This window comes from Salvelinus fontinalis, chromosome 37, assembly GCF_029448725.1.
Source record: "Salvelinus fontinalis isolate EN_2023a chromosome 37, ASM2944872v1, whole genome shotgun sequence".
Classification (NCBI taxonomy): domain Eukaryota; kingdom Metazoa; phylum Chordata; class Actinopteri; order Salmoniformes; family Salmonidae; genus Salvelinus; species Salvelinus fontinalis.
In genome coordinates, this window is record NC_074701.1 from 16459193 (window position 1) to 16482762 (window position 23570).

Genomic DNA, 23570 nt, shown 5'->3' on the forward strand with positions numbered 1-23570 from the left:
ATCCATTTTATTTCTGCCCTAAAATTTTGCGCACAAACCCTATAGTCAAATAAAGCAGGCCGGGGGGGTTGCTGGGCAACCTAAGCTGTGCGGAGGTATCAGATGACGGGGCAGGAGCCGCGGCACAGCGCTGCAGACAGACTGTCACCGGGGCCCAGAGCCCAGGGACCCAGCCGCAGTACAGTACGACCTACACTGATGGAAAGACATTACACATTACTGCAGCCCACAACTAACATCTTCCAACTTTAAAAGTCATTAGCAGAGCCGGAACGGTGTGCGTGTGCGTGTGTAATTACCGCCAATTCAGCATCACCGTCTCAGAGAGACAAAGGCAAGTTCAAACAGGAATATAAGAGCTGAAGCTCTTAGATAGAGGGCTTATCAAAGTGTGATTTCTGTGTCTGATAAATTAATGCTGGATACTCATACATTGACTCACTTGTGTGATTAATAATAACAAATGAAATATGTAACTTTTTGGGCGACCCAACCAAATTCATTAGAAATCTGCATTATAGATCTGTCACTTAGTGAAAACAAGTCTAAGAAGCAAGCGGTAGATCCGTTCTATGTGCCTTATTTCTATGCCTCACGGTATCAAGTTTTGTTTTTGTGTCTTTTACATTCGGTTTTGTACACCAGCTTTAAAACAGCTGAAAATACAATATTTTTGGTTATGGAAAATATATTTCCCAGCAGTTTAGATGGTACAATGATTCTCTACACTACTTGATTGTTGTCACAACTGAAATTAGGCAAACTACAAGAATTTTAGCAACCAGGAAATGGCAGAGGGATTTCTTCATAGTGGATCTTTAGGTTTAGTCTTTCAAAACAGCTTTAGGCCTTGCCTACATGAGCCTGAAAATATTCTAGGGGCAAAGAGTGTCAGTCAGTTCCCTGTACAATACCAGGGAATCCTCATTTAGCTCAGTTTTAGACATTTCAGCACAGATACCCCAACAGCAGATTTGGACACACAAACATCTGATTTATAGACCCGAGGGATGTGCTATTCCAGGGGGTGGGAGAGGAGGTTGTCCATGGTGTACCCATAAAGCCTCCTTTGAGTGGGCAACTGCGGGCCAAAAGCCCCTGCTGTGGCAAAGAGATAAGTGGAGCAGCATGGTCTGGATGTGGCCCAGCAGCCTGAGAGCCAGCCACTGCTCTCAGCACCAACACAGGGGCTATTCTTCCATATTGGAGAGCTCCTTGTGACTCAAAGGGCCTTTTAGTCCATGAGCTAGATCCCCAAATTTGGGCCATTGGGCTCACTTGGGCCAACGATGTCTAAGTAATTTTTTTGTCCCTAGAGTTGGAAAATGTGTGATAGCACTACATCAATGGTAGCATTCTCTGCGCTACTCTTTTTCATCCCTCCCATACGGTTCAGTATACAACAAGCTATTGCTCACATCAATAATATATTATTAGAAAGCTTAGATTCACAGCTATCAGACACATTTTTGGAATGTTCAAGTCAACAGAACCTTGACCTCTAGCGTACATAACTCATATTTACAAAAGTATGTGGACACCCCTTGAAATTAGTGGATTTGGCTTTTTCATCCACACCCGTTGCTGACAGGTTCATAAAATTGAGCACAGAGCCATGCAATCTCCATAGACAAACATTAGCAGTACGCCGACCTTACTGAAGAGCGCCGCGACTTTCAACGAGGCACCGCCATAGGATGTTACCTTTCCAACAAGTCAGTTCGTCAAATTTCTGCCCTGGTCAACTGGGAGTGCTGCTGTGAAGTAGAAACATCTAGGAGCAACAACGCTCAGCCGGGAAGTGGTAGGCCACACAAGCTCAAGAACAGGTCCGCCGAGTGCTGAAGCATGTAAAAATTGTATTTCAATTAAATGGGTTTCCATGGCCGAGCAGCCACACACAAGCCTAAGCGCACCATGCGCAATCCCAAGCGTCGGCTGGAGTGGTGTAAAGTTCCCCGCCATTGGACAAGCGTCCTCTGAAGCGGTGAATCACGCTTCACCATCTGGCAGTCCGACGGAACGAATCTGGGTTTGGCGAATGCCAGGAGAACGCTACCTTCCCCAATGCATAGTGCTAACTGTAAAGTTTGGTGGAGGAGGAATAATGGTTTGGGGTTGTTTTTCATGGTTCGGGTTAGGCCCCGTAGTTCAAGTGAAGGGAAATCTTAACCCTACAGCATACAATGACATTCTAGACAATTCTGTGCTCCCAACTTTGTGGCAACAGTTTGGGGAAGGATCTTTCCGGTTTCAGCATGACAATGATCCCGTGGACAAAGCGAGGTCCATACAGAAATGGTTTGTCGAGATCGGTGTGGAAGAACTTGACTGGCCTGCACAGAGCCCTGACCTCAACCCCATCAAACACTGATGAATTGGAACACCGACTACGAGCCAGGCCTAATGCACCAACATCAGTGCCCGACCTCACTAATGCTCATGGCTGAATGGAAGCAAGTCCCTGCAGCAATGTTCCCACATCTAGTGGAAAGCCTTCCCAGAAGAGTGGAGGCTGTTATAGCTGCAAAGGGGTGACCAACTCTTTATTAAAGCCCATGATTTTGGAATGAGATGTTCGACAAGCAGGTGTCCACATGCACTACATGACCTAAAGTACCAGAATTATCTGTATAAGTTGCTTAGAAAAAGGAAACCCCCCCCGATACATTTTAACCTTTGACAAGTGGATCTGGAAATGTCACTGAAAGCACACCAGCTACAACTCTTGTTTAAAAATAACCCACATTGTGCCATTGACGTTAGAATGTTGGAAGCTTAGTCATAGAATTCCATGTGGTGGGGCAGTTTTTGGATTGTAACTTTGGTGATAAAGGCACCACATTTGACACTCACAGCTAGAACAGGGTTTTAAAAAGATTTGTAGATACAAGGCCATCACAGGATCCGCATATGCACAGGAGTTATTATTAAGGCTATGGGAGTGGTTATAGACCTACAGTCAGTGCCTAGATTTCAGTTTCCCTTTAACCGATCTAAACAGCAGGTTACAGTTCCCTTGAAGTCCCCATCTTGTGACTGTGGAATTTGTATAGCGCCTCACAATCGCACATAACACTGCTATCATCCTCTTTTACCACTTCACCAAATCATTTTTGGGCCCTACCTTTATGTTCAACACTCCATTTCGTAGTCATTCTCTTAATGAAATAAAGTTTGACATTGTCCTTCTTGCCTCCGTGGGTCTACGCTAACTTTTTCTGCCCATTTCCAAAAGAGATTGGCGTGTAAGCTATTTGGTGCGAGTACAGTTAGGTCCTCAAGCTTACACACAAATGCCAGAAATCCTAAAATAATGAAAGAAAAAACCTCTATATAGCCTATAGATATAAACTACACAAGAATGAAACCTTTATTCAACCCCACACAATATTTAATGACCCTAAACCCACCTGCCCCGTAGATATAACCGCAGGAACTGCGGGTTATAAGTTAACCTGCTCATCACTAACATAGGCCTTCAAGAAAATCCCTGTGAGACATCGTCAGCCCAAGTGAGCCGGACCGACGACCCCCCTGGCTCATGGACTATATATTAGCCAGAGACATCAAAGTGAGTTTACATTCAGCGACAAACTCTTTTGCAGGGAAAACAAATGCACTACATCAAAAATAAATCTTAATTCCTGCAAGTGGGAAACTTTTCTGCTGGTGTAAAGGCATTTGAGGGCCTTATAGCCAAGTCAAAGTGACCTTGTAAAAGGACATAACTGCAGTAGGCATTCCATGCACCAACTATTTTTAGGCTGAATGACAAGAAAATAGCCATTTGAAAGTGCTAGAGTGGTTACTATGAGCAAATACAAAACAAATCGAAGAAAATATATGAACACACACAGTGAGCACGTTCATGACAGTGAAAGGCAGTAGAGGGAGATCAGCTGTGCTCATCTGTTTACAATACTGCCTCAGAGTGTCTACTCACCAGGCCAAGGTCACTCAAGGGTGCAGCCAATAATTGGCAACTAACTGCGCTGGCTATTTATAAAGTCCTGAGAGCATGCAGGAATATATTCTGAGGTTGCGAGCTGTCACAGTACAGGGGCATGGCTTCGGGGAGATATATTTTGAGTAAAAGCAACAATGCAGAGAGAAATAAAGGAAGCGTGTTAAAAGAGAGGATGAAAGTACTAGACTTCTTGTAGTTCTACTCAAGTTTCAAAGCGGTCAGACAAATGGGCTCATGTTTTAAGTTGGAGAGTTAGCCTATCGCATACTGTGATCCGCAAAACAGACTGAAGGTGGATGGACAGACCACTCTAATTCGATATCGGTTGTGAAAAGGGAAAAGCCTCGAGTGCCTTGTGAGGAATTTGCATAATAAAGTTACAACACCAGGTGTCAGTGAGGTGTTCAACTTTACTCTCTGACGGGAGTTGTGTAACCAGTTTTTGGAAGAGAACTGTCAACCATGAGAGAACACCGCGGCCCAAAAGAGCACAGAGAAGATCCCTGCGGCACTGAAAAAACTTAAGTCAACAAAAAAGGAAAAGAAACATTATTGGGCTGATTTGTGTGAGCTTGTGTATGTGACATAGGCTTGAAAAAGGAAGTGGAAGGCAAGCATTTGGCGATTCCGTCGCTGAAGTTAATTCCATCGGCTTTAGCAAAACTAACAGAGTGGCACGAGAGCAGAGGGAAATGTGTCGAGGCTTGGAGGAGCGACTAATGCCATCAAAGTGAACAATCAGCCATAGCTAATTTAAATTAAAGACCATAGAGGGGGAGGGGCTTCAGTCCGTTCACAGGGCACGTTCTGTGGGAATGTGCACGGGCCTTGTGCTACCCTCACAAGGGCCAACACCAGATTTCCCCCTTCGCACTCAGCAACTCCAGTCCGAATGCCTCCTTACAGGAAAAACAGCCTACTGTCAACTAGATACCTTTTCATGAAGCTCTAACCTATATCTTACATCTGCTGTTTGGCTTTAAAGAATACATTTGCTGAGTTAACAAGTAGATCTGTTGCTAGCTAGCTAGAGCAAATAGCTTTATGACTAGATACCATGTAATTCCGGCACAGCTATCAGTTTATTCCAAGTAATCAAGGCAGGACCACTAAATTCATCCATACTGACAAATAAGAAATGGCGCATTATCCCTGTTAATAGTTGGAGTAGGATGATTGAAGAGTACCCTGCCTCAGACTGGCAGGATGTTCATTTTCTAGCTGCCAAACTACATTCCTTTGCTGTGCTGATTTATTTATTAATTCTTGTCCCTCACTTTTGTCTCACATGATCTCTTCAGCTCTCCAGTGTCCTGCTCCCAGAGATCAACCAAGTGCTATTCACTCACCTGTGAGGAGAACCATCCTACTGCAGTTTGAACAAGCCCTGCCGGAGTTCTGATTGGTTCAAAGTTTAGTAGTTCGGCATATTTGCCTGAGCAGACAGTGTTGAAATATACTTATGAGAAAATGTGCAAGAATTTAAGGTGCCAACAAATGTTATAGTCATCATAAGAATGTTTTACGGGCATACACAAAAAAAAACATCTCCCTCGACAGGGATCGAGCAACTCCACGTTTTTTGTTTTTGGCCCACGTCCTAAGCGTTTTGAACTAGCCTACATTTTCTTGCTCATTTATCCGTTTTTATCCAACTTAATGTGTCATATTTTAAGACTGAGGTATTCTGATTGGAGTGGAGATGAGTCTTGGAGTCGTCTTCCCACTGCATTTGGCTCCCAAGCAGCAGTTTAAGGCACTGCCTCTCAGTGCCCGAGGCGTCACTACAGACCCTAGTTCGATTCCAGGCTGTATCACAACCGACCGTGATTGGGAGTGCCATATGGCCCTGCATCGTCCGGGTTAGGGTTTGGCCATCGTTGTAAATAAGAATTTGTTCTTAACTTACTTGCCTAGTTAAAAGTTTTTTGTTTTAAATAAAAAATGTATGTAGGTTACCATCCATTATTGCTCAGGTGAAGAAAATATAATTTATGCAAAAAGGATACTACTGCTCTTATCTTAATAATGCTCCCAACATTAAATTATTCTCATAGTTGTGAGCATACCAGTTAACATGGACTAGGCTACTACCTGATGAATAGCATGGCAAATATTAATGGATGGCACACAGCCAAACAGGTCAAACGGAAAAACGAATAATTTGAAAATGAAGCTGTGAAAATGCTGGCCTATTGTAAACTTACTTAATCCATTTAAAAAAAACACTTGCCAGCCTATCCTAAATCTTATAAAACAAGGGCCTAGGTTATGTACTGCAGTGGTTCATGACATAGCAATTAAAATACTTGTGTGCATTTAACCTTTATCAAATAGGGGTAGAACAAAGAAACAATAATAAGAACAAAGAAAGAAGAGGCTAGCGTGGGTGCATGCTTTTGTTCCAGCCAAGCAGTAACACTGATTCAACTAATCAAAATATTTGACTTGGCAGTAGGCCCGTTGGGGGAGGGGAGGGGGGGTCAAGTTGTTGTGGATTTTCTGGGAATTACTGGCTCCGGTTTTTCACTGCTGTAGTAATGGCAGCTGCTGTAGACTACAGGCACAGATAGAACAAGGAGCAAGTTACACAAATCTTTGCAATGGGTGCATCAAAAGTAATTAACCGAAAAAGTCAGGTCTTCTGTTTTCACGGCAATTTTTCTACTCGCCAAAGCTTGATGCCAAAGAGCTTGCCAAGTCTATGTATATAATGATTCAAATAAATATGTTATTTCAAAACATTAAACAGTCAGCAATGCTTTATAACTATAATAAAGCTAACATTAGCTAGCTAATGAGAAGCTGATATCTGCTGGATGCTTTCACATTTAGCTTGTCTGTGCTTGTTGCTGTTAGCTAGCACATGGACACATGGCTGTTAGCTAGCACATGGCTGTTAGCTAGCACATGGCAGTGACACTGCAGTAGTCAGACATGACATGAACATAGATCGTGTCATGTCCAACATAGTTCCAACATAGTTGGATATAGTTGCCCCTAGGGCAGACCCTAGTCTGTTTTTACATCCATTGAGAATGACAATAGTTCCTCAACGTAGCCCATTTGATCATCTTTCTAGCTGTCTTTCGATAACCACTCAGAGTGAAAGGTCGGGGGGGTTTAGGGGTTATGCTCTGATCCGGTGGAAACGTAGGCCTACCTGATCAAATAGGCCTACCTGATTACATCTTACTCTTGCGCAAATAGCCTTCAGCACTGTCTGTCTGGAGCTCACTGGCGGAAATATATTTTATACAATGTTGCAAGTTTGCTAGCATGAGGTTCAGGCCTGACCCAAGTTAATAGAACGTTTCAAGGTCCTTGCAGACAGGCCATGCGTACCCAATGTGATTTATACTACATTTATTTTAAAAACCAGGATATTTTCCACCTGCAGGCTGCAATGTTTTTATTTGTTGGCTTTAAGTAGGCTATTTTTATTTAGTAGACAATATGCATTACTTTTACAATTTCGATTAACCACATAATGATTTTGAGATAGTCTTCCTACTATAAATTAAACTATTCCTCGAAAATGTGCATATAAAAATCATAACTGGCAAGCAGATCGGTAGAAGCAGTAAGAAATTGGCACTCCAAATGGAAAAGGTTGCCGACCCCTATTGTAGCCTATTAGGATCATAACAGCAGAATCTGCTAAGGCCAGCAGCAGTGGGAGGAAGATTTTTCTTCTTCTTGTTAGGCTATCTTTCCCTGAAATATTTCTATAACGTCACAAACCCTGCTGCTGACGTTATTCGGTGGCAATTGCATTGGCATATGTTCTTTAAAGAGAGGACGCCGTAATGAGAGAAAGAACGTAGCCTAAGCTACTGAAAATAGACCGTTTACAAGATTACATCATGACAGGAGCATTTGATTCTTCTTAAAGAGATGGAGTCCAGTCAGGGTATTTTAGGAAACTTTCTGAATGGACAAATGGGCCTATAGAGAGAATGAGCGAACTCACACACGTCAATCAAAGCCACCAGCACATGTCAGAGAAGAGCAAATATTTATTATCCTTTCCTTAAATATTAAAAACCTTACTGCATCTGAGCTCCTAGAGTGTGCGGCTCTTCTTTGTCAAGCGTTCTACTCTGCTAGCCAGCACCTCGCCTAAACAGGTGTGCGCTTCTTTCACCTCCAGAAAAACCGAGGCCTACCTTAGGATTTACCGTATTACCGGCTTAGTACACAAGGGACGCCAAACCCCCCCACAAAAAAGCATTCTGATAATAGACGTCCAACAGGCTAACAAAATTAGCTGTAGTAATAGCAAATGTCCCTGGAGGCTGCTAGATAAATATGTTAATGAACACAAATGAAAATAAACAAATTGCAAAAACAGGCAATCCAGCTCATAAAGTTAAACATTTGTGAGTTTGGCCTTTTACAAGCGATTGTGAACGAGAGACATTCCGCAAATGAACAAAGTTGACGCATGCTTGTCTGAAGGAAGAACAGTTCTGCTCTGGAGCAGCATGTGTACACGCTGTGTCTGTGTGGAGTCTGGAGTCGCTAGGGCAACAGGCCTGCCTGCGCTGCTTGACAAGGGGGAGGAGCAGACGGGCCGAGAACAGAGGAGAAAAAACACACAAGGAAACCAAGACAGCAGTGGCAGAGAACTCATCCTAAGGGCTTTGCCTTCTCAAACACAGCAGAAAGCTAAAACACAAAATAAACATCTTGTAGATCTAAAATGCTTCTTATTGTCATTTCTGCTCGGCATCAGACAAATTTCGTGCTTCAGTTGCACTTCTCCACTTGGATGAGAATTCACAAACGAGCATTCAGCTATCTGACTGATGTGTAGTTACTTTTCTTGGTGTAGCAGTAAGCTTCATATTGTGACAGGTGAAATGAAGAATGAGATCTGCTTTATCTCCTAATGTATTGCACAAGTTGACTTCAGGCATTTACTTTCAAAATAGCTGTAATGTATTGAAAAACTATCCTGTGGCTATTTCCAAATACCCCGGTATACCACCCAAGCCTAGAATTGACAAGGAAAGTATGAAGGGGACAGCTATGCTATAGTATAAAGAGGAAATTGACAATCATTAAGATACACGCAACATGTCCACAGCCTATTTATCAGCAACGCCCATTACCAAGGGGGAGAGCACTGGAAAGATTTTTCAAATAGTGTGAGGAGCCATAATAAATTTGAATGGATGTAAAAATATATATATCCATCTTTGTTGAATTACTGTGTGAGGTGAAGACAAAATTACTGAGAAGCTCCGCTTATTAGTGGTGGTGAGTTAAGACAATAAAATTAAATTAAAAAGCCAAATGGGCACTTCCCTACATTTGACATTTACGAGAAGCAGGTCGGGTACTTATGCGTGCTCAGCGTGAGCACGCACGCTCCATCAGCATTAACAGGACAGAGAAACCAGACACATGTTCATTGCTCACATGAAGCATGTAAATGATATGAAATAAACCAAAATGTGTTTCTCACAAGTGTTGCAAGTTGTGAACTCTGCAAACAGCATTTCCTCTCCAAAAATGAGGACAGTAAATTACTAATTAATACATGCATTAACAGAAATTAATGTAACCAAATGACAGGAATTAGCAGTAAATTGCCTGTTTTATAAACGATAAGCTACCTACCACATGAACATTCATAAAATTGCATTACGGGCCGACACTGTACAGCCTAGGACAGGGGTTACCAAACTTTTTTTACTGCTCCCCCCTATTCCAGCATTGGGGAAACTGACTTACCCAGTTAAATAAAAAGGTGAAATTATATACAGTGGGGCAAAAAAGTATTTAGTCAGCCACCAAATGTGCAAGTTCTCCCACTTAAAAAGATGAGGCCTGTAATTTTCATCATAGGTACACTTCAACTATGACAGACAAAAAGAGAAAATAAAATCCAGAAAATCACATTGTAGTGAATTTTTTTTTTATTTTTAATTTATTTAACCTTTATTTAACCAGGTAGGCAAATTGAGAACACGTTCTCATTTACAATTGCGACCTGGATGAATGAATATTATTATTTTTTTTAAATGAATTTAATTGCAAATTATGGTGGAAAATAAGTATTTGGTCAATAACAAAAGTTTCTCAATACTTTGTTATAAACCCTTTGTTGGCAATGACAGAGGTCAAACGTTTTCTGTAAGTCTTCACAAGGTTTTCACACACTGTTGCTGGTATTTTGGCCCCTACCTCCATGCAGATCTCCTCTAGAGCAGTGATGTTTTGGGGCTGTTGCTGGGCAACACAGACTTTCAACTCCCTCCAAAGATTTTCTATGGGGTTGAGATCTGGAGACTGGCTAGGCCACTCCAGGACCTTGAAATGCTTCTTACGAAGCCACTCCTTCATTGCCCGGGCGGTGTGTTTGGGATCATTGTCATGCTGAAAGACCCAGCCACTATTCATCTTCAATGCCCTTGCTGATGGAAGGAGGTTTTCACTCAAAAATCTCACGATACATGGCCCCATTCATTCTTTCCTTTACACGGATCAGTCGTCCTGGTCCCTTTTCAGAAAAACATCCCCAAAGCATGATGTTTCCACCCCCATGCTTCACAATAGGTATGGTGTTCTTTGGATGCAACTCAGCATTCTTTGTCCTCCAAACACGACGAGTTGAGTTTTTACCAAAAAGTTCTATTTTGGTTTCATCTGACCATATGACATTCTCCCAATCTTCTTCTGGATCATCCAAATGCTCTCTAGCAAACTTCAGACGGGCCTGGACATGTACTGGCTTAAGCAGGGTGACACGTCTGGCACTGCAGGATTTGAGTCCCTGGCGGCGTAGTGTGTTACTGCTGGTAGGCTTTGTTACTTTGGTCCCAGCTCTCTGCAGGTCATTCACTAGGTCCCCCCGTGTGGTTCTGGGATTTTTGCTCACCGTTCTTGTGATCATTTTGACCCCACGGGGTGAGATCTTGCGTGGAGCCCCAGATCGGGGGAGATTATCAGTGGTCTTGTATGTCTTCCATTTCCTAATAATTGCTCCCACAGTTGATTTCTTCAAACCAAGCTGCTTACCTATTGCAGATTCAGTCTTCACAGCCTGGTGCAGGTCTACAATTTTGTTTCTGGTGTCCTTTGATAGCTCTTTGGTCTTGGCCATGTGGAGTTTGGAGTGTGACTGTTTGAGGTTGTGGACAGGTGTCTTTTATACTGATAACAAGTTCAAACAGGTGCCATTAATACAGGTAACGAGTGGAGGACAGAGGAGCCTCTTAAAGAAGAAGTTACAGGTCTGTGAGAGCCAGAAATCTTGCTTGTTTGTTGGTGACCAAAAACCTATTTTCAACCATAATTTGCAAAGAAAATTCATTAAAAATCCTCATCCTCTTTTCCCTCATTTTGTCTGTCAGAGTTGAAGTGTACCTATGATGAAAATTACAGGCCTCTCATCTTTTTAAGTGGGAGAACTTGCACAATTGGTGGCTGACTAAATACTTTTTTGCCCCACAGTATATACACTGCTCAAAAAAATAAAGGGAACACTTAAACAACACAATGTAACTCCAAGTCAATCACACTTCTGTGAAATCAAACTGTCCACTTAGGAAGCAACACTGATTGACAATAAATTTCACATGCTGTTGTGCAAATGGAATAGACAAAAGGTGGAAATTATAGGCAATTAGCAAGACACCCCCCAATAAAGGAATGGTTCTGCAGGTGATGACCACAGACCACTTCTCAGTTCCTATGCTTCCTGGCTGATGTTTTGGTCACTTTTGAATGCTGGCGGTGCTTTCACTCTAGTGGTAGCATGAGATGGAGTCTACAACCCACAAAAGTTGCTCAGGTAGTGCAGTTCATCCAGGATGGCACATCAATGCGAGCTGTGGCAAGAAGGTTTGCTGTGTCTGTCAGCGTAATGTCCAGAGCATGGAGGCGCTACCAGGAGATAGGCCAGTACATCAGGAGACGTGGAGGAGGCCGTAGGAGGGCAACAACCCAGAAGCAGGACCGCTACCTCCGCCTTTGTGCAAGGAGTAGCACTGCCAGAGCCCTGCAAAATGACCTCCAGCAGGCCACAAATGTGCATGTGTCAGCATATGGTCTCACAAGGGCTCTGAGGATCTCATCTCGGTACCTAATGGCAGTCAGGCTACCTCTGGCGAGCACATGGAGGGCTGTGCGGCCCCACAAAGAAATGCCACCCCACACCATGACTGACCCACCGCCAAACCGGTCATGCTGGAGGATGTTGCAGGCAGCAGAACGTTCTCCACGGCGTCTCCAGACTCTGTCACATGTGCTCAGTGTGAACCTGCTTTCATCTGTGAAGAGCACAGGGCGCCAGTGGCGAATTTGCCAATCTTGGTGTTCTCTGGCAAATGCCAAACGTCCTGCACGGTGTTGGACTGTAAGCACAACCCCCACCTGTGGACGTCGGGCCCTCATACCACCCTCATGGAGTCTGCTCAAACGGTCAGAAACAGACACATGCACATTTGTGGCCTGCTGGAGGTCATTTTGCAGGGCGCTGGCAGTGCACCTCATTGCACAAAGGCGGAGGTAGCAGTCCTGCTGCTGAGTTGTTGCCCTCCTACGGCCTCCTCCACGTCTCCTGATGTACTGGCCTGTCTCCTGGTAGCGCCTCCATGCTCTGGACATTACGCTGACAGACACAGCAAACCTTTTTGCCACAGCTCGCATTGATGTGCCATCGTGGATGAGCTGCACTACCTGAGCCACTTGTGTGGGTTGTAGACTCCGTCTCATGCTACCACTAGAGTGAAAGCACCGCCAGCATTCAAAAGTGACCAAAACATCAGCCAGGAAGCATAGGAACTGAGAAGTGGTCTGTGGTCATCACCTGCAGAACCATTCCTTTATTGGGGGGTGTCTTGCTAATTGCCTATAATTTCCACCTTTTGTCTATTCCATTTGCACAACAGCATGTGAAATGTATTGTCAATCAGTGTTGCTTCCTGAGTGGACAGTTTGATTTCACAGAAGTGTGATTGACTTGGAGTTACATTGTGTTGTTTAAGTGTTCCCTTTATTTTTTTGAGCAGTGTATATATATTTTTTAAATAAACAGTCCCCCTATTAGGTATAGTTTATCTATATGAAAATAGTATTTTTTTTAACAATCCAAAAATTAATGTAGGCCTATTTAAAAACGGTTTTGACAGTTATTTTATTTGCTCAATTGTCTTCATCCATAACCGGCAGTTACCCGATTATTCTAGTGGTCAGAGCGTTGGGCCAGTAACCGATTGAATCCCCGAGCTGACAAGGTAAATTTCTGTCTTTCTGCCCCTGAGCAAGGCAGTTAACCCACTGTTCCCCTCTCTGATTCAGAGGGGTTGGGTTAAATGCGGAAGACACATTTCAGTTGTGTAACTGACTAGGTATCCCCTTTCCGTTTTATTCGATTACTGTCACAGCACTAACATATTTTATTCTCAACCGAGGTACGCTACAACAGGACTTTCTCTTGGTTTGCACCATCCCTATTGCAAAAAGACCATTTGCCTTAGACCGGACATAAGATTTCCCAGATTTCCCCCAAAACAGATGTCCCAACCCAGAAACGAGAGAAAGGCCCGTTGGTACCCACATCGTAAACCCATGCTCTAAAGGATGGAAGACTCACTAAAAAAGCCATTCTGCAAAAGTATGGTCAAATCCAGGTGGGAAACGGATGACAGGGTTAGTTTACAGGGGTTAGGAAAGGGAGACATAATAACTTCAAAAGATTAAATCACACAACTCAGGCAAAAGGATTACCCCAAAATAAAATGCAACCCCTCCAAGATAAAGAATGATGAACACTATAAACTTGATCTCCTTTCCTTTATCTGGGTAATCCAGTATTTACAATCATGGCACAGTTTGAAAAAGAAAGTGCAACATAGGAAAAACTGCATCATATCATAGGCATTAACTGTTTATCAACTTTTCTTCTTTACAAAGACAAAACAAGACAATAAAAAGATTCAGAAAACACCCCCCCTAGATTTCTGAATCTTCCAGCATGTGAATTCTCCAGGAATGCCATCCTTTTAGTTGCCTTCAACATTTAACACACAAAAACAGCATTCTTTCACAGAAGCATTAAGGTCTCCATCATACAATGCTTGTTTTTATAAATCACATTGCTCAAAATAATACAATTTTCTTCGTTTACAAATAAGGGATTTCCCAATATAAAACTACGTAAACAAACTCCTTGGCCTTTTCCACTTTATCCATTAAAAGATACAAAATAATTTCAGTTACCATCCACACAATCTCTGTCCCTCCCTCTGTTCATATTAGCGTGAGCTCTTCTAAATTATTCACTCGGATGGCTCAGTGTATTTAAAGAAAGATCAATACCATTAAAGGACAACTGAAGCTTGCATGGTAAATATCATCAAGGCCAGTCATTGTTAAACCAATTGTGTAGAACAAACCTATACCATGCCACTAACCTCTTCACTGCATGTCAATGAAAGGGTGTTGAATCGAAATGGATGGAAGACAAACGTTTGCACACCTGAAGCCTTCAAAGTCAATCACTATTCAACAAGTGCAGAGAAGATGTAAACATTTGAAGACTCGATAAATGGCTTCTCGCACACTGTGTGTATATATTGGAAAAACAAAATGGGCTATTCCTTTACAGGCAATATGTTGAATTAGGGCTGGGTGATATCGTTGTTTAAGGTATACCGGTACGGATCCACAAACAGGTATGGATTTTTACGATACTGCCTACAATGTTGATACAATACAAAAAAAATATTGAAATTGGATTACTTCACTAGCTAGGTTTCCATCCAATTGGCGACATATTCTCATGTGAATATTCTAAAATCTGCATAAAACCTAAAACGCACATTTTCCCACCAGAGATGTTTCCACCAACTGACGTGTTGCCGATAAAAGGCTGTGCGTGATGCCGTAGTGCACATCAAAATAGTTTTGCAGTTCAATTCCCATGTACCAAAAAAAATAAAAAAGTTATTAAATGGGTTTCTATTGCATTTAACTCTACTGATGGTTTGCACCAAAAAATGATTGCTTTATATAGCGCACGTGCGCTCTGTGCTGGCTGTGAGCTGCTGGCTGGAGTGCACGTATAGCCTACATGAGATTATATTGACAAAAGTGAGATTTCTATTTTTCCAAACGGCAGCCAAGTATTGATTATCACCAGAATAAGACTAGATATTTTTGGGAAAGGAGCATCAAGCTCATCTCCTTGCACTTTGCACTTTCACCACCCTGTGAAGTTCATAACTTATTTCATCTGTAGCTTAATAAACTGCATGCTTTCCCAGCAAGTCATAATGGGAGGACCACTTCGATATGATGGTTATTATATCAATATTTGCGCATAGAAGCAGTTCCACAGACAGACATTTCTCGCATAATTCATTTTACAGACACAAAAAAATCACCTTGACTAGCGTATTTTTGTTTTGTCAACATTCCATCAAGCCTGTCGTTAATTTTTTTTATCCGACATGCACTTTATTCGCATAAAAAAGGTTGGCTGTAAACATGATTGCAGTCTGTTGTCCTCGTTTGGTTGAGTATAAAACAAAAATTAAAACCACGTAGAATTAATTTGTTGCCATCCAGGGTCATGCACTACTCATAAAACGTATTTAGAACTTATATTATTCAGAAACATAAAATAACGCCATTTTGGATTTTTTTTAAAGTGATATAGCCTAACATTTTGGTCATATCACCCAGCCTTATGTTGAATTGTTACATATGTAAATAAATCTTTGTCACAAGAAAACAAAGTGTACAGAATGCAAATGGATAAAATGTCAAGAGTATGAAATGTCCAGCATATTTCCAAAAGCCAGCAGGAATTGCTACAGGTTTATACAGCCTACGGGGAGCAGAGCAGACTTAGGCAGTATACCGTATATAGGGGTATTTGGAAAGAGCGACGGGGTGTTTTTTCAATACAATATAAACTATTTATTCAAAGTTTAATACATTTGAATATGTGTAGCTTTCACCTGTCAGATCATTTTTCATTATGAAGCTTACCGGTAGTACCCAGGCACGTGGTGTTTATTTACAAGCACATAATGAAGAGAGACCAGAGCCTTGAGTCACTCAATGTTGTGCAGCACGCGCCAGGTGATCTAGTTACAGACTGGAATTCACAATTAAATGTTTTCCAGCAAGACATCTTATAACTATTAAGTTAACTGTCTAAAACGTGCTAAATTTTCTGCAGTTGTACATTTGGTTTGATAATTTAGTAGCTAGTTTGCTATCTAGCTAAGTGGCTTTTAGCTTCTTCCATAGTCAAGCTTTGCTGCCGGTAACAGCAGCGAATCCCCTCCTGGATTCTAATATTTATTTTGTGCGTGCAGGAAACTGTGTAGCATTTTTTAGTTACTTGTATAACTTTGAGCTGGGATGTCTGTCTGGAAAATAGTTTAGGTCAGAGACTGTATAGAATGTTCGCAATGCACTAGTTAGCATTCTCTATGGGATTTAACTTGTTGTACTTGTTAGCATTGCTAACTTTAGGATTACACATGCTCAGTGGAGTTTGAAAATAGCACCCCTTGTATTCAGTGTTGGTATTACCAAATATCCCAGTATGGCACAAGGTCGGTATGAAGGTATGACAATCTGGATACCACCCAAGCCTAGAGCACTCCTAAACTCCATCGTTCTCTGGCTGAAACAGCTCTCTGTGTACATTCTAATGGTGATGGGTTAGATTTAGTCGTTATTTATCTGCTTCTCTATGCTCCAGAGAGGCTGCTGGAGTCTGAGGTGGATGTATGGAGAGAGAGTAGGATTGCATGTTTTCTTCCACCATCTCAGCCACTCTGTCTCCAGGCTGAGGGGATGGGGATTATGGGAAGGAGAGGGGGGTTGGCTGGGGGAGGCGCAGCAGAAAGAGGAAGGCGTTGGGATGTGAAACTTGATCAGTGCGCTACCCCCTCCATCCCTCCCCGCCTTCATCTCCACCACCTTCCCACTGCCACCTCGCCAGAAAGCCTTTGAGACTCCCCGAGCAATCGGATCCCTCACTCTGCCTCAGATTGGAAACGCTCTCAGAGAGGGGAGAGAGGGCTGCAGGACAACAGAAGCAAGGCAGGGGGAAAGACATTCTTAAACAGAAAGGGAGGTTAGAAAAACAAGCATTGTGGATTTAAAGTGCTTGAGAAAATATATGAGCACGAGAATGTTTTGCTTCCCTCTTCCCCTGCACTAAAAGCAAGCAAGAGCAGGCAAGTTCTGGTTTATGTTAAGACTTTAGTACTGAAACTGTATTTCTAGGAAATAAATAGTCTTATCAATACACACACCACATACTAAGAATGGACTTGATGAAAACAATGTAGGATATTTAATGAGTACATTCATAAGCATATTTTGATTTCCCACATGTAGGCTATGCCCATTTCAAAGTTCAACTGCAATGGCAGCTGTCGAGCAGGAGCATGGGAGACAAAACAAATGGCCCATAAGTGATAATCATTCTAACAAAAATATGATACTTCCATCTAGCTATCTCCTCCTGATAAAGAGCAAACCTCTGATCTGTACATCATGTGCATATAAATCATATCTGAATTATGTACCAGTTACTGAATCCATGCCCATTTGTCTAAACTCCATTACGTTCACTCCAGAATCTGGGCAGTAACAGAGCTCTGGCTAATGAATCACCCTCAGCTCCAGAGCAGGGCTAGACTCCTGCTATAGTCACTGTGTCAGATCAAGATACTGGGTACACAATTACTGCTAGAGACACTAGGCTTAGGTCTATATGAACTATGAAGATATTCAGCTATGTCTAAATATTGACATTTCTTGTCAATTGCTTATGATTTGAATACCTGGAACAATCCTCACCATGAGTTTATTAGCCATTCTTCCTCTACCTCTTCATCCTCGCCTAGTCTCCCTCCCCAACTACTGGCCTGTGTTATTTCAGTAATGGAGAGCTCCGGATAAGCCGTAGAATGTACAGCTGTCTGGCATATGTATAATGTTAGACTTTAGATTTAATTTATTTTTCCTCCCCCTTTATAAATCTACTTCTCCTACCCCATGCCTCTCCTCCAGGACCCTTAAAGTAGACAGTTTCACAGTCAGGGCCTCCATCTGGTTTTTGACCTCCCTACGTTCCGACCGCTTTCACTCCAAGGTTGCCTTCAGCATTGGATTGTGGGTAGCACAATGAAGTGCCATCCCACTCCAGGCTCAAATTAAAACCAGCTTTTCACTTTGTACAGATGAGAAAAGCATGGCCAAAAATGTTCCATTCAGATCCGACTCTCCCATGAGAGAGAGGAGACACTGAGTATTTTCCCTGTGAAAAGCAGACCTCTTGCTACTGAAGTAGTGTGTGTATATGAGTGTTTGGAGTGTGTGTATTGCCAGATTTGAAGGTGTCTTACTAACAACCCAATACTTTCACACAATCACTAACAAGGTTTGCTGATTGAATGTGGTGTGTATAATTGAGGCCTACAACATCAGATTAAATATTGTGCCATACAACTGTAATTTCAATTTAGGCCACATACCACATCCAGACAAATGAACTAGCAAGGGACCAAAAACATGAATTAATACTTTCATCATCACTGAGGACTTTATCACATTACATGTTGATGATAGAACAATTTATGATGAGCAATGATGATAGTCCACAAGGAATTCAACCATTGACCTGGCACCGTTTTACAGGTTCTTAACCAACTGCGCTATTTTGTGTGTTTTTTCCGCAATGTTTGTAACTTATTTTGTACATAATGTTGCTGCTACAATCTCTTATGACCAAAAAGAGCTTCTGGACGCGAAGGATATACTGCTTTCCCGAGACCAGGCCCAAATCGGTGTCAATCGCGTGAAGACGGAAATACAGCGGGCGGAGGTCGGGGTGCCTTCTGACAATTCGTCGGCGAGTGGGTAAACCGCCACTACCATCCGTCCGGCCAACGTGCAATCACTGGAAAATAAACCGGATGATCTACGATCAAGCCTATCCTACCAACGAGACATTCAAAACGGTAATATCTTATGTTTCACCAAGCTGTGGCTGAACAACGACGCGAATAATCTAGAACTGGCTGGGGTTTCCGTGAATCGGCAGGACAGAGCAGTTACGTCTGGTAAGACGAGAGGCGGGGATGTGTGTCTATTTGCCAATAACAGCTGGTGCGCAATGTCTAATATTAAAGAAGTATCGAGGTAGAGTACCTCATGATAAACTGTAGATCACACCATCTACCAAGAGAGTTCTCATCTATATTATTCGTAGCCGTTTATTTACCACCACAAACCAACGCTGGCACTAAGACCGCGCTCAACGAGCTGTGTAAGGCCATAAGCAAACAAGAAAATGCTTATCCAGAAATGACGCTCCTAGTAGCCTGGGACTTTAATGCTGCCAAACTTAAAATCAGTTTTACCTTTACCATTTCTTCCAGCATGTCACATGTGCAAACTAAGGAGAAGAAATAATAACTCTAGACCACCATAATTCTATCCTCCTGATTCCTGCTTACACGCAAAAAACTAAAGCAGGAAGTACCAGTGTCTCGGTCAATGACGCAGATGCTACAGGACTGTTTTGCTAGCACAGACTGGAATATGTTCCGGGATTTATCTAATGCCATTGAGGAGTATACAACCTCAGTCATCGGTTTCATTAATAAGTGCATCAACGACATCGTCCCCCACAGTAACCATACATACATATCCCAACCAGAAGCCATAGATTACAGGATAAAGATATATTTCAGTTTTTTTTTTTTACTTTATAAATATTTTCTAAACTATTTACTGAACTGCATTGTTGGTTAAGGGCTTGTAAGTAAGCATTTCAAGGTAAGGTTACAACCTGTTGTATTCGGCGCATGTGACAAATAAAATTTGATAGCCTATCCCAAAACCACTTCATTCAAACTACGTGTGTGCTTATAGCTAGCAAATTGAGAGCTGATGTGAAGTCTCATTATTTAAATAGCGCTACACATAGGATTAGTGTAAGGAATTATTGTTCCATATAAAAATCACTGTAAAATATATTTTCAATTAAACATTTGTTTTTACAGGTGTTTGTAAGCTGTTGGACCAAAACCCAAAGTAAAAAAGGCTCAACTCCCGCTTGATATTTTATATATATATTTTAGTTGGTACAATGATTAGCTACACTATTCAGTGCTTGTTTTCTCAGACTGAAATTGAGCAAATAGTGTAGAATTAACAACCAGGAAATGACAGAGCAATTTACACTAAATAACACAGCCAAAGTCAGAACAGCTTTCCCATTTTGACAGATGCCCCCTAGCGGAAGAAATCAATAGGCAAATATCACGGCCAATCAACACTGGGGGGGTTAGTAATAGTGTGAAACACTATCATTCCACTATTAGCAACAGACATGTTCTGAAATACAAAAAAAATAACCTGTGTGTAACACCTATAAATAAGCATCATTAATGCCCACTTGGATGATTATTTTTTATCAGTACTTGAGGTGGTAATATTATGCCTTCTTCAGTCCTCTGGACCGTCAACACTTACTACAACACACACTCACAACGACAGAACAATGAATTTGCCTACTTTGAGACAACTGACCGTTTTTATCGGTGAACAGCTAAAGTTACTGTTAGCAATGTATAATCAATATATTTAAGAACGTTGGGCTTGAAAAGTTAGTAAATTCAAAGATATTGTCTAACGTTACTTGTCAACAATGTTGCCTATTAACTAAACGTAGTCAACCTCTGCAGGAAGGGAAAAAGACTTGATTAATATCATAATTTGACACAAATGGTTCCAACCTGACATTCACTCAGTCAAATTTGTAACACATTGTTGCAATGTCTCCGGAAGCGCAGTAAGTACAATAATTGTTGCTGGCTAACACCGCTCTGTGCTAACTAGCAAGACAACTTTCATTGTGTAGCGAGTGAATTCATTTATAAAACGACTTAAACTGGAGGCAAAAAATAAACAAATAATACTCTGGATAACCAATTCTGTAAATATCAAAGTTCAGTGTTAGGTTTGTTAGTTGAGGTAACGTTACTAGAAAACGAGTTAGTTAGCTAGCTATTTACATGTATTTGGCTAAGTGGCTAAGCTAACGTTAGCGAGCTAGCGCCGACAATCTAGTTCACTTATAGTAAACTCTGGCAAACAAGTGGCTACATTCAAAACACTGACAACATAGTCTAACAAAAATATAACTACAGCAACTTTATAATTAAGACAACTTTTCTTCAGCTACGTTCTGTTATTTTTCAGAAGCTAAAACAAACTTTTTCCACAAAGTCAAAGCAGAATTCATAGGTTTATGATGTAGCCTAGATGTAATCCCACCTCACCTTTTTCTCCAGCAGATGTGGCCAATCCTTTTGGTTCAGGGGGTTTACTCCCTTATATCTATATATTTCGTATTGAAGTTGCAAAATGTTGTGTATATTTTCCAAAAATTCTGTACTTCGGCCCAGCTCTCCTTGCTATGTTTCAGGCTCCGACTATGTCATTTGATCAAGCGCACATACCCAGTCCTGCGCGAGACGAGATAATTCCAGACCAAAACCTTCCAATCACTGCAGCGAGTGCTCAACCATTTGAGGGGGAGCGGGTCGCGGTGGGAGTATTTCTATGGATAATTCAAGTATGTCCCAATTACTTCTAACGCCCTCTGGCGTAAATGGACAGATCTACCGTATTCCTATTTCTCTGACATCAAATTAGGCACATGCATGCAGTAGTCTACTCGCAAATAGAACAGTCTGGAGAGTAAGAGACATATGTCGGAGAAGGGTGGCGTGGAAGAGGGAGGAGGCAATGGGCTGGAGAGGTATTAGAAACTGGAGAAGTAAAGAGAGGGTGAAAAAGGAGAACAAGGTGGAAAGGGTGAGTGAGGAGATGAGGGATTCAAGAACATGGATAAAGGAGATTAAGAACTAAAGGGTGGAAAGGATAGTGATGAGGAGGATAGGAGATGAAGAATAAGGGAGATGAGGTGGAACAATAAATCAAGGTGAAAGACATTCCCGCTGTGAAATAAAATGTTTATTGACAAATTTCAAAGATTCAACCTGTCCTAGAGATCTAGAGATACCAGCAGCCTTTCAACATTGACTCCCGTAATACAGGCAAACGTGTGGTTGTAAAACCAAAAATTGTGATTGGTAGTCTTTACTGAACAATATACAGGACATTAAGATCATGGTATTCAATACACAGCATGCATAAATTAAGGCCATCCCTCTAACACAGTCCATTCAGGAAGATCTCGATAGAGAGGAAATCAAGCCCATTTCCTTCCCAAGATTGATACACACACGCACAGATTAATCTCATTCAATTATATATGCTATGTCACAGTAGACTACTGTTCAAATCTAAAATCTTCAAGGTATATCCTTTCTCCATGTAATTCTGTTCTGATAGCAGTCAGATGCAGTTCACTAAAAGCAATGCATAAAACATTTTCCTATTTTGATGCATAGTTAGTGTTATCGCAGGCCAGGCATGGCGATACATTTGAAATATGGGGTTTTACACTCCAAATACATCAATGTTCCACATAAAAATACCTTGTTTATAAAGACGATAGGGTTCTAAGTACAAATGCAGCAAGAGATGAAGCAAGGTCATGTGCTATTGATAATATACAACAGAAAAATGACAACAATCCTATTCCTCCAACACAGTCCAGCCCCCAAAAATAAAATCATACAACTACTCAAAGATCAAGGCCATATTTCAGTTAGTGTTTCAAAAACAAATTAATGTTTAAATAAGTAAATCAATTATCATTTTTAAGTGGTTGTTATCTCATTCCAAGTATGTCTATTTTAAGAAAAATACTACTCTAGAAAAATATTTTCCCCCATCAACACAGAACATGGAAGAAAAAGCAATCCATTTTACACACTGGATATAAATATATAATCTTGCAGCCTTACAAGTGTTTAATATACAGCAATACAGAAATAACGTGTGAACCAAAATCAGAAAGACCACTCAGCAAACTAAAACTGACATTAAAAGGGGTCGTCTTAATTCAGTGTCATAGCAAAGTAACATGTGTGTCATGTTAATTGTTTAGGGAGAACTAGCCAGGAGGGATGGAAGAATTGAGAGTGAAGAGAATGATGAGGATACTTATGTCTCTCTATACAGAGGGCAGAGATGCACCAGAGAGACCTCTTACCTAAATGGAATGAATGACTGACAGCAGAGAGAAATGATGGTCATATTTGGGAATGGACTGTGAAATTATATAAAACTGTAATATATGTGATACACTATTATTTTATAGTGTTATTGCCAATGTTGACTACAGACGTGAGCGTTGGACCCACATACAGTACCAGTCAAAAGTTTGGACACACCTACTCATTCAAGGGTTTTTCTTTATTTTTTACTATTTTCTAAATTGCAGAATTAAGCAATATGGCACGAGGGTGTGTGGTATACAGTCTGATATACCACGGATGTCAGCCAATCAGCAGTCAGGGCTCAAACCACCCAGTTTATAATAACAGTGAAGACATCAAAATGATGAAAAAGCACATGTAATCATGTAGTAACCAAAAAAGTGTTAAACAAATCAAAATATATTTTATATTTGAGA

The 23570-nt window shown here is 41.4% G+C and overlaps 1 protein-coding gene across 3 annotated transcripts in view; it reads right to left on the reverse strand.

Moving 5' to 3' along the window:
- The window catches only part of bmpr1aa (bone morphogenetic protein receptor, type IAa), a 73011-nt gene extending 51445 nt beyond the window's left edge, over nucleotides 1-21566 (reverse strand). For 2 of the 3 annotated variants that reach the window (XM_055902162.1, XM_055902160.1), the window contains exon 1: nucleotides 21304-21565. The gene's annotated coding sequence lies outside the window, so the exon portion shown is untranslated. Of the gene's footprint in view, nucleotides 1-21303 lie in introns of all 3 variants that reach the window. The other variant, XM_055902161.1, reaches the window with a different exon arrangement.
- Nucleotides 21567-23570: the final 2004 nt, after the last annotated feature.